The sequence below is a fragment of the Bombus huntii genome, unplaced genomic scaffold (genome assembly GCF_024542735.1).
Source record: "Bombus huntii isolate Logan2020A unplaced genomic scaffold, iyBomHunt1.1 ctg00000066.1, whole genome shotgun sequence".
Taxonomy (NCBI): Eukaryota; Metazoa; Arthropoda; class Insecta; order Hymenoptera; family Apidae; genus Bombus; species Bombus huntii.
Window position 1 is genome coordinate 312501 of NW_026099325.1, and position 11510 is coordinate 324010.

An 11510-nucleotide genomic window follows, 5' to 3' on the forward strand; every position below is an offset into this window, starting at 1 on the left:
CGACGACGGGGAAAATTCGTCCCGATACGAGTACGTGTACTCTCCGATCTCCGCGCGACGCTGGGGATCATACCTCCCTAAGTCGTCAGAGCGCTCGAAGAAATCTCGCGTGTGCGTTCCCGGATCTACGGCTGATACTTTCGGGGCTTGTAAAAAAGCACAGAGCGTGTAAAACGCAACGACGACCCATCGATGCGACGGTCCTCGTTGTTGTCAGTCGCTTTCGCGAAGAGACGGAGTGGGCATTCGATCCCTGGGGCTGTACGAGAGTCTTAAGAAAAGACGGTAGATTATGGCAAAGTTTCGCACGCCATCGAGTTTAGGTTTTTTTTTTGGTTCTCTCTTCTCTCCTCTCTCGACCGAGTTCCCATATTTGCTTTCTCTCTCAGTCTCGCCAAATATAATATTCTTTTAAGACGACGTCGGGGGCGCGGACCTTCGTGCGTCGAACACCGGCAAACGTAGCATATATCGCCTGATATGAAAAAAAAATCGGTCACGAGGAGAACACTACGAGTATATACGTTCGATAACCGATACACGAAGCGGTGCATAAGCGGGCGGTCGCCCTCGTAAGGACGACTCACGACGCCGCGAGCACTCACGCAGGTCCGTGACCGGTTCTCTCCGCTCTTATTCGTATCCCTTCGTATACCTTCGTCCGACTCTGAAACGTTCTCTTATAATTTTTAAGAAGAACGACGGCGGGTTGTCAAGGCAAGAAGGGACAGAGAGAGACAGAGGTAGAGTTTCGTAGTCTCCCGTGAACACGATAGATTATATATCGAGCATGCGTACGACTTGCACGGTCTCTGCACGACCGCGACGAACGCCGACGAGCGTCCAACAATCGCTCGTACGTCGCGTATGTTCTCTCCGTCCGCTCTTATTCGTATCCTCGTTCTTGTACCTTCGTCCGACTCTGAAACGTTCTCTTATATAAAGAAGAACGACGGCGGGTTGTTAAGGCAAGAAGGGACAGAGAGAGACAGATACGGAGAGTAACGATACGCAACGCAAGCAGTCTTAGGTTTACGTGAGCAACCCTCAGCCAGGCGTGGTCCAGGAATTGTATCCGTGGACCGCAATGTGCGTTCGAAATGTCGATGTTCATGTGTCCTGCAGTTCACACGTTGACGCGCAATTAGCTGCGTTCTTCATCGACCCACGAGCCAAGTGATCCACCGTTCAGGGTAATCTTTTATAAATTTACAACAGTTCAATACTCAAATGTACTCTTCTCGGTTCTAGCGAAGCCGAGTTCCGTCACGTTCGACCAACGGGAATCGAACGCGCAGAAGTCGCCATAGGATTGACGACACAAAAACGTTCGAAAAAAAAGAAAACGACGAACGCGCGAAGATACGCGCGTTCGCCGGCCGGGCGTAAAGTACATTATGATATATAACAACCATCGAGATCGAAGCTCCGTTCGTCAGGAAACGACGGGGATATATACACCCGATTCTGAATCCTCTGTACAGCACACGATCTCGCGAACGAGTAAGCACGGTGGCTAGCCCATGTTATATATGTGTTTGATTCTACTCTCTCGTCCAATTATTCAAGAAACAGCGCGCGTGCATCTCTCCATCGTTCGGGTGATAGTAAAGATTCGATGGGATTCGCGCGGCCGTCCGCCTCGAGCGGTCTTTCGTCCCAATATCCAGAAGCAGAGTTTGAAAAACTCTAGCGACGGCACGGGTGTCCGACTCACGACATCGAGGTTTCGAAGCCGGCGATCCCCTCCGAACGGATGGCGACCACGCGACCGACTGAAAGCATGAAAAATCGACGAAAGATAGAACACATCTCCGTTCGGGTGGTGTTTTTTCTTTAAAAAAAAAAAAAAAAAACAAAAATTCGATGGGACTCGCAGCCATCGTCCTCGCGCGGTCTTTCGTCCCGATATCCAGAAGCAGAGTTTGAAAAACTCTAGCGACGGCACGGGTGTCCGACTCACGACAACGAGGATAGACAGCCGGTCCCCTCCGAACGGGTTATGCGACGATAAACTCGATGAAACTTTAGTCTCGTTCAGGTAGTGTGTGTCTTGTAAATCAAAAATTCGATGGGACACGCATCCATCGTCCTCGCGCGGTCTTTCGTCCCAACATCCAGAAGCAGAGTTTGAAAAACTCTAGCGACGGCACGGGTGTCCGACTCACGACAACGAGGATAGACAGCCGGTCCCCTCTGAACGGTATATTATATATGAGATGATAGACGACAAACTGGATGAAACTTTAAGTCTCGTTCAGGTAGTGTGTAAATCAAAAATTCGATGGGACTCGCATCCGTCGTCCTCGCGCGGTCTTTCGTCCCGATATCCAGAAGCAGAGTTTGAAAAACTCTAGCGACGGCACGGGTGTCCGACTCACGACAACGAGGAAAGACAGCCGGTCCCCTCTGAACGGTATATTATATGAAACTTTAAGTCTCGTTCAGGTAGTGTGTAAGTCAAAAATTCGATGGGACTCGCATCCGTCGTCCTCGCGCGGTCTTTCGTCCCGATATCCAGAAGCAGAGTTTGAAAAACTCTAGCGACGGCACGGGTGTCCGACTCACGACAACGAGGATAGACAGCCGGTCCCCTCTGAACGGTATATTATATATGCGATGATAGACGACAAACTGGATGAAACTTTAAGTCTCGTTCAGGTAGTGTGTAAATAAAAAATTCGATGGGACTCGCATCCGTCGTCCTCGCGCGGTCTTTCGTCCCGATATCCAGAAGCAGAGTTTGAAAAACTCTAGCGACGGCACGGGTGTCCGACTCACGACAACGAGGAAAGACAGCCGGTCCCCTCTGAACGGTATATTATATGAAACTTTAAGTCTCGTTCAGGTAGTGTGTAAGTCAAAAATTCGATGGGACTCGCATCCGTCGTCCTCGCGCGGTCTTTCGTCCCGATATCCAGAAGCAGAGTTTGAAAAACTCTAGCGACGGCACGGGTGTCCGACTCACGACAACGAGGATAGACAGCCGGTCCCCTCTGAACGGTATATAATATACATTATGCGACGGTAGACGATCAACTAGACGAAACTTTAGTCTCGTTCAGGTGGTGTAAAAAAAATTCGATGGGATACGCACGCACGGCTGTCGTCGTCCTCGAGCGGTCTTTCGTCCCAATATCCAGAAGCAGAGTTTGAAAAACTCTAGCGACGGCACGGGTGTCCGACTCACGACATCGAGGCTTCGAAGCCGGCGGCGTTCCCCTCTGAACGAACTTCGGCTAGACTAGTTACGAATCGTTGCTACACATCGTCTTCATCGTCGTCGTCGTCGACATCGACATCATCATCATCATCATCATCATATCATCATCATCATCATCATCATCGGTCATCGTCGCATAGCGGGCCAACATCCACGCGATGCGTCTTCGTTCTAGGTTACCCGATCCACGAGTATGTTACACGTGGTTTCGTTATTTCGAACGAAACGACATACGAAGAGCACACGCCCTTTGGGTAGGAAGCACGTTTCGAGAACGACGAGAGTTTCGATGAAAGAGACGAGAGAAGTCGACGCAGAAGGTATCCATGGATCTTCGAAGAGAACCTTCGAAGATGTATATCGGTATCCTTTCGCTCTGCGCGACTCGCTACAAGTTCTTTCGCTCTCGTCGACTCGTTCTAGACGCTTCGTTCGATCCCAAAGAGGAGTCTTCGATATGTCCCGTTGCTAGGAGGAGAACAAACGCAACACAGACCACGAAACATAGAAGAGAATAGGCGAGCATGATCACTCCGACACGAGGCACTTTAGAGATTTTCTTATTAGTTTGCATGGACTTTTATATTTCGTTTGTACGGTTTCCACGATGCAAATACGAAATACGAGATCGTGACGGCGGGTCTTTCTGTGTACGGCCTCTCGCAGGCGCCACGACTGCATTTCTCTTTACACCTGGTTTCCATCGTAATTTTTTCGTTTGATATCGAGCCTTAACTTTTGTTGGCTCTTTCGAAGCTAGAGTTCCCTTTTATTAGAATTTCATATATATATATATATATTATATGTTATATGTTTTATTTCGGAGACGGCGGGTCTTTCTGTTTACGACCTCACGCAGGCGCCTCGAATAAGTTTCATTCGCATTTCGTTTTTATACTTGTATATATATATCTCTTCATCCCGATGATCGAGAGAGAGTGCCACCTTCTCTTCGTATAATTCCGTAGCTGGAGGGTCGTCTCCTCCTTAAGAATATTTCTATTCGTGCCAACGGAGGTTGCCAAGCTCCCTGGCGTTTTCGTTTGTTAAAGTATATAGCTTGTTAATACGTCGTATATACTTTCGTCGATACAGGAGGAGTACGGCTCCTTACCGACCATTGTGATATATATTTCATAGTTTTTATATGTGTTCAAGTCAAATTCTTTTGGTATCGTATCGTTAATGATCCTTCCGCAGGTTCACCTACGGAAACCTTGTTACGACTTTTACTTCCTCTAAATGATCAAGTTTGGTCATCTTCCCGGTAACATCGGCAATGCTTATCACATTGGCCGCGCACCAGTCCGAAGACCTCACTAAATCATTCAATCGGTAGTAGCGACGGGCGGTGTGTACAAAGGGCAGGGACGTAATCAACGCGAGCTTATGACTCGCGCTTACTGGGAATTCCTCGTTCATGGGGAATAATTGCAAGCCCCAATCCCTAGCACGAAGGAGGTTCAGCGGGTTACCCGGGCCTTTCGGCCAGGGAAAACACGCTGATTCCTTCAGTGTAGCGCGCGTGCGGCCCAGAACATCTAAGGGCATCACAGACCTGTTATTGCTCAATCTCGTGCGGCTAGAAGCCGCCTGTTCCTCTAAGAAGATTTGTTTGTACGTTGGTAGTAAAAACCCACCGACCGAAGCCGGGGGCCTTCGAGATACCATAAGTTACGTCTATTTAGCAGGCTAGAGTCTCGTTCGTTATCGGAATTAACCAGACAAATCGCTCCACCAACTAAGAACGGCCATGCACCACCACCCACCGAATCAAGAAAGAGCTATCAATCTGTCAATCCTTCCGGTGTCCGGGCCTGGTGAGGTTTCCCGTGTTGAGTCAAATTAAGCCGCAGGCTCCACTCCTGGTGGTGCCCTTCCGTCAATTCCTTTAAGTTTCAGCTTTGCAACCATACTTCCCCCGGAACCCAAAAGCTTTGGTTTCCCGGAAGCTGCCCGCCGAGTCATCGGAGGAACTTCGGCGGATCGCTGGCTGGCATCGTTTATGGTTAGAACTAGGGCGGTATCTGATCGCCTTCGAACCTCTAACTTTCGTTCTTGATTAATGAAAACATTTTTGGCAAATGCTTTCGCTTCTGTCCGTCTTGCGACGATCCAAGAATTTCACCTCTAACGTCGCAATACGAATGCCCCCATCTGTCCCTATTAATCATTACCTCGGGGCTCCGAAAACCAACAAAATAGAACCGAGGTCCTATTCCATTATTCCATGCACACAGTATTCAGGCGAAGGTAGCCTGCTTTAAGCACTCTAATTTGTTCAAAGTAAACGTATCGGCCCACCTCGACACTCAGTGAAGAGCACCGCGATGGGATATTAGTTGGACCGCCCGCGAGGAGCTAAGCCCACCGATAGGACGTACCACATAATGCCAGTTAAACACCGCGAGCGGTGAACCGACACTGTGACACACAGATTCAACTACGAGCTTTTTAACCGCAACAACTTTAATATACGCTATTGGAGCTGGAATTACCGCGGCTGCTGGCACCAGACTTGCCCTCCAATTGGTCCTCGTTAAAGGATTTAAAGTGTACTCATTCCGATTACGGGGCCTCGGATGAGTCCCGTATCGTTATTTTTCGTCACTACCTCCCCGTGCCGGGAGTGGGTAATTTGCGCGCCTGCTGCCTTCCTTGGATGTGGTAGCTGTTTCTCAGGCTCCCTCTCCGGAATCGAACCCTGATTCCCCGTTACCCGTTACAACCATGGTAGGCGCAGAACCTACCATCGACAGTTGATAAGGCAGACATTTGAAAGATGCGTCGCCGGTGCTAGATGACCATGCGATCAGCACAAAGTTATTCAGAGTCACCAAAACAAACGATGGACGGACAGACGAGCCATCCGCCACCGATTGGTTTTGATCTAATAAAAGCATTCCTACCATCTCTGGTCGGAATCTGTTTGCATGTATTAGCTCTAGAATTACCACAGTTATCCAAGTAAATGTAGGTATGATCTAAGAAACCATAACTGATTTAATGAGCCATTCGCGGTTTCACCTTAATGCGGCATGTACTGAGACATGCATGGCTTAATCTTTGAGACAAGCATATGACTACTGGCAGGATCAACCAGGGATCTTATTCGTATAACAATTCTTATAAATTTCGTTTAAGTTCTCTTCGTGTCGTAGGTGGGACGTAAGCACCGTACGACGAGACTTTTCGTTCTTAAGATAGATATATTATAAAATATATCTCCTAGCGACGTTCGAGATACACCCATAGTTCAGTAATAATCTTCGAACGCCGCTCGCAGCCACTTTGTAATTCTCAACTCCACCTCCTCTCTTCTCTCTCTCTCTTTCTCATAGTCTTATATAAAATGTTTAGAATCGTACTTCTAAAGGAACATTTCCATAATGCTGTCTTCGTGTAAAAAGACTTATTAGAATATCTTAGCGGTAAAGCACGTATACGCACCTCACGCTGAACGAACAAGCGCGTATCCCAGTGCGTCGCGCTGGACATACCGTAAGAATATTCTTTCAATCGGTAGAACATTTTCGGCAGAAGACATACTACGCAAAGATAGTACGCTCCTACCGCCTCATCGGATACTTCTGCGAAAGCAGAAGTTTTTATAGAAAGCAGACGGTTATACTCTTTTGAATGAATCGATGCTCAGTTAGTACAAGCACACACGCATCTAACAATTTTTGTTAGAATACGTACACACAGGTCACCAGCTTCCCGACTCAGGGGAACCTTGCCACGATATTTGGTCATTACGTCCAGGACAGCGACCCGCGGCGCAGCAGTGTAGAGAAAAAACCAGAACGAGAACGGAGGAACAGTCGAGAAATAGCGTAAAATACACTAAGACTCGAGGAGCGGTGACTGAATTCTCAACCGAGGCCGTAGAATAGCCACGCGCTCAACGCTGTTCCGACCGAACCGTCCGGCTCGACGTCTCTCTTATAGATACGAAAGCGCCAGCCGGAAGGCCGGCGCCGGCCGGGCTAGCGGCCGCGCGCTTACGGTGCAAAACCTCCGTAGCAACGTACCGTTCGGAAGGGACGCTGGAACTTAGTCTCGCGAACGCTCGATCACTACTATACAAAGCCAATATCCAACCATCGAAATACATTACCAGACGTTTTATTAACATAATAGAAATGCATTTTTACCAAAAAATTAATTTTTTTTTTCACCGAAAAATTGCATCAGTAAACATACTCTTTTATCGAATACGGACAAAAAATAAGTTTATAATCAATTACAATACGTTAAAATAAGTAGAAATATGCAAAAAAATATATACCTTGTAACGTTAATTAACGAAAAAATTAGAAAAATATCCCAGTCGTGTCAGTTCGACGAACGCTAATTTTTTGAAAAAATCGATAAAAATGTTTAATCCCGACGTATTTAATAGAGATAGAACGATTCCCGTAAAAAAATTTATACCTTGTAACGCTTTTTAACGAATAAACTCGAAAAAACTTTTTCGCCCTCGGAATTTTTCTAAGTCCCAACGTACCGGCTCGGAATTTTTCTATGTTCCAACGACCGGTCGTGTCGGTCCAAACGTTTTTATATCCGTCTGCCGACGATATAAACGCTTAATCCCGACGTATTTTATCGAGTTATAACGATTTCTTGAAAAATATTCGTACGTTATAACGCTTTTTAACGAATTAATCGAAAAAGAGTGTTCGGTCCGAAAATTTTCTAAGTACGAACGACCGGCCGCATAGGTCCGTTTTTAAAAATCGTTCTCGGACGGAAATAAACCATTAATCCCGACGTATTTCGTCGAGTTACGTCGATTTATGCAAAAAAATTCATACCTTGTAACGCTTTTTAACGAATAAACTCGAAAAAACTTTTTCGCGCTCGGAATTTTTCTAAGTCCCAACGTACCGGCTCGGAATTTTTCTATGTTCCAACGACCGGTCGTGTCGGTCCAAACGTTTTTATATCCGTCTGCCGACGATATAAACGCTTAATCCCGACGTATTTTATCGAGTTATAACGATTTCTTGAAAAATATTCGTACGTTATAACGCTTTTTAACGAATTAATCGAAAAAGAGTGTTCGGTCCGAAAATTTTCTAAGTACGAACGACCGGCCGCATAGGTCCGTTTTTAAAAATCGTTCTCGGACGGAAATAAACCATTAATCCCGACGTATTTCGTCGAGTTACGTCGATTTATGCAAAAAAATTCATACCTTGTAACGCTTTTTAACGAATAAACTCGAAAAAACTTTTTCGCCCTCGGAATTTTTCTAAGTCCCAACGTACCGGCTCGGAATTTTTCTATGTTCCAACGACCGGTCGTGTCGGTCCAAACGTTTTTATATCCGTCTGCCGACGATATAAACGCTTAATCCCGACGTATTTTATCGAGTTATAACGATTTCTTGAAAAATATTCGTACGTTATAACGCTTTTTAACGAATTAATCGAAAAAGAGTGTTCGGTCCGAAAATTTTCCAAGTACGAACGACCGGCCGCATAGGTCCGTTTTTAAAAATCGTTCTCGGACGGAAATAAACCATTAATCCCGACGTATTTCGTCGAGTTACGTCGATTTATGCAAAAAAATTCATACCTTGTAACGCTTTTTAACGAATAAACTCGAAAAAACTTTTTCGCGCTCGGAATTTTTCTAAGTCCCAACGTACCGGCTCGGAATTTTTCTATGTTCCAACGACCGGTCGTGTCGGTCCAAACGTTTTTATATCCGTCTGCCGACGATATAAACGCTTAATCCCGACGTATTTTATCGAGTTATAACGATTTCTTGAAAAATATTCGTACGTTATAACGCTTTTTAACGAATTAATCGAAAAAGAGTGTTCGGTCCGAAAATTTTCTAAGTACGAACGACCGGCCGCATAGGTCCGTTTTTAAAAATCGTTCTCGGACGGAAATAAACCATTAATCCCGACGTATTTCGTCGAGTTACGTCGATTTATGCAAAAAAATTCATACCTTGTAACGCTTTTTAACGAATAAACTCGAAAAAACTTTTTCGCCCTCGGAATTTTTCTAAGTCCCAACGTACCGGCTCGGAATTTTTCTATGTTCCAACGACCGGTCGTGTCGGTCCAAACGTTTTTATATCCGTCTGCCGACGATATAAACGCTTAATCCCGACGTATTTTATCGAGTTATAACGATTTCTTGAAAAATATTCGTACGTTATAACGCTTTTTAACGAATTAATCGAAAAAGAGTGTTCGGTCCGAAAATTTTCTAAGTACGAACGACCGGCCGCATAGGTCCGTTTTTAAAAATCGTTCTCGGACGGAAATAAACCATTAATCCCGACGTATTTCGTCGAGTTACGTCGATTTATGCAAAAAAATTCATACCTTGTAACGCTTTTTAACGAATAAACTCGAAAAAACTTTTTCGCGCTCGGAATTTTTCTAAGTCCCAACGTACCGGCTCGGAATTTTTCTATGTTCCAACGACCGGTCGTGTCGGTCCAAACGTTTTTATATCCGTCTGCCGACGATATAAACGCTTAATCCCGACGTATTTTATCGAGTTATAACGATTTCTTGAAAAATATTCGTACGTTATAACGCTTTTTAACGAATTAATCGAAAAAGAGTGTTCGGTCCGAAAATTTTCTAAGTACGAACGACCGGCCGCATAGGTCCGTTTTTAAAAATCGTTCTCGGACGGAAATAAACCATTAATCCCGACGTATTTCGTCGAGTTACGTCGATTTATGCAAAAAAATTCATACCTTGTAACGCTTTTTAACGAATAAACTCGAAAAAACTTTTTCGCCCTCGGAATTTTTCTAAGTCCCAACGTACCGGCTCGGAATTTTTCTATGTTCCAACGACCGGTCGTGTCGGTCCAAACGTTTTTATATCCGTCTGCCGACGATATAAACGCTTAATCCCGACGTATTTTATCGAGTTATAACGATTTCTTGAAAAATATTCGTACGTTATAACGCTTTTTAACGAATTAATCGAAAAAGAGTGTTCGGTCCGAAAATTTTCTAAGTACGAACGACCGGCCGCATAGGTCCGTTTTTAAAAATCGTTCTCGGACGGAAATAAACCATTAATCCCGACGTATTTCGTCGAGTTACGTCGATTTATGCAAAAAAATTCATACCTTGTAACGCTTTTTAACGAATAAACTCGAAAAAACTTTTTCGCGCTCGGAATTTTTCTAAGTCCCAACGTACCGGCTCGGAATTTTTCTATGTTCCAACGACCGGTCGTGTCGGTCCAAACGTTTTTATATCCGTCTGCCGACGATATAAACGCTTAATCCCGACGTATTTTATCGAGTTATAACGATTTCTTGAAAAATATTCGTACGTTATAACGCTTTTTAACGAATTAATCGAAAAAGAGTGTTCGGTCCGAAAATTTTCTAAGTACGAACGACCGGCCGCATAGGTCCGTTTTTAAAAATCGTTCTCGGACGGAAATAAACCATTAATCCCGACGTATTTCGTCGAGTTACGTCGATTTATGCAAAAAAATTCATACCTTGTAACGCTTTTTAACGAATAAACTCGAAAAAACTTTTTCGCCCTCGGAATTTTTCTAAGTCCCAACGTACCGGCTCGGAATTTTTCTATGTTCCAACGACCGGTCGTGTCGGTCCAAACGTTTTTATATCCGTCTGCCGACGATATAAACGCTTAATCCCGACGTATTTTATCGAGTTATAACGATTTCTTGAAAAATATTCGTACGTTATAACGCTTTTTAACGAATTAATCGAAAAAGAGTGTTCGGTCCGAAAATTTTCTAAGTACGAACGACCGGCCGCATAGGTCCGTTTTTAAAAATCGTTCTCGGACGGAAATAAACCATTAATCCCGACGTATTTCGTCGAGTTACGTCGATTTATGCAAAAAAATTCATACCTTGTAACGCTTTTTAACGAATAAACTCGAAAAAACTTTTTCGCGCTCGGAATTTTTCTAAGTCCCAACGTACCGGCTCGGAATTTTTCTATGTTCCAACGACCGGTCGTGTCGGTCCAAACGTTTTTATATCCGTCTGCCGACGATATAAACGCTTAATCCCGACGTATTTTATCGAGTTATAACGATTTCTTGAAAAATATTCGTACGTTATAACGCTTTTTAACGAATTAATCGAAAAAGAGTGTTCGGTCCGAAAATTTTCTAAGTACGAACGACCGGCCGCATAGGTCCGTTTTTAAAAATCGTTCTCGGACGGAAATAAACCATTAATCCCGACGTATTTCGTCGAGTTACGTCGATTTATGCAAAAAAATTCATACCTTGTAACGCTTTTTAACGA

The 11510-nt window shown here is 44.6% G+C and overlaps 1 long non-coding RNA gene and 2 other non-coding genes across 3 annotated transcripts; 1 reads left to right on the plus strand and 2 right to left on the minus strand.

Annotated features, from left to right (window-relative positions):
- Positions 1-1041: 1041 nt before the first annotated feature.
- On the minus strand, positions 1042-1196 carry LOC126876161 (5.8S ribosomal RNA). Its single transcript, XR_007693969.1, has one exon. It is a non-coding gene; the product is annotated as a 5.8S ribosomal RNA (ribosomal RNA).
- Positions 1197-2224: 1028 nt separating this feature from the next.
- LOC126876152 (uncharacterized) lies at positions 2225-2867 on the plus strand. Its single transcript, XR_007693959.1, has 2 exons — positions 2225-2448; positions 2662-2867. It is a non-coding gene; the product is annotated as an uncharacterized LOC126876152 (long non-coding RNA).
- Positions 2868-4406: 1539 nt separating this feature from the next.
- On the minus strand, positions 4407-6329 carry LOC126876171 (small subunit ribosomal RNA). The gene has a single exon (XR_007693980.1). It is a non-coding gene; the product is annotated as a small subunit ribosomal RNA (ribosomal RNA).
- Between the last annotated feature and the right edge of the window lie 5181 nt (positions 6330-11510).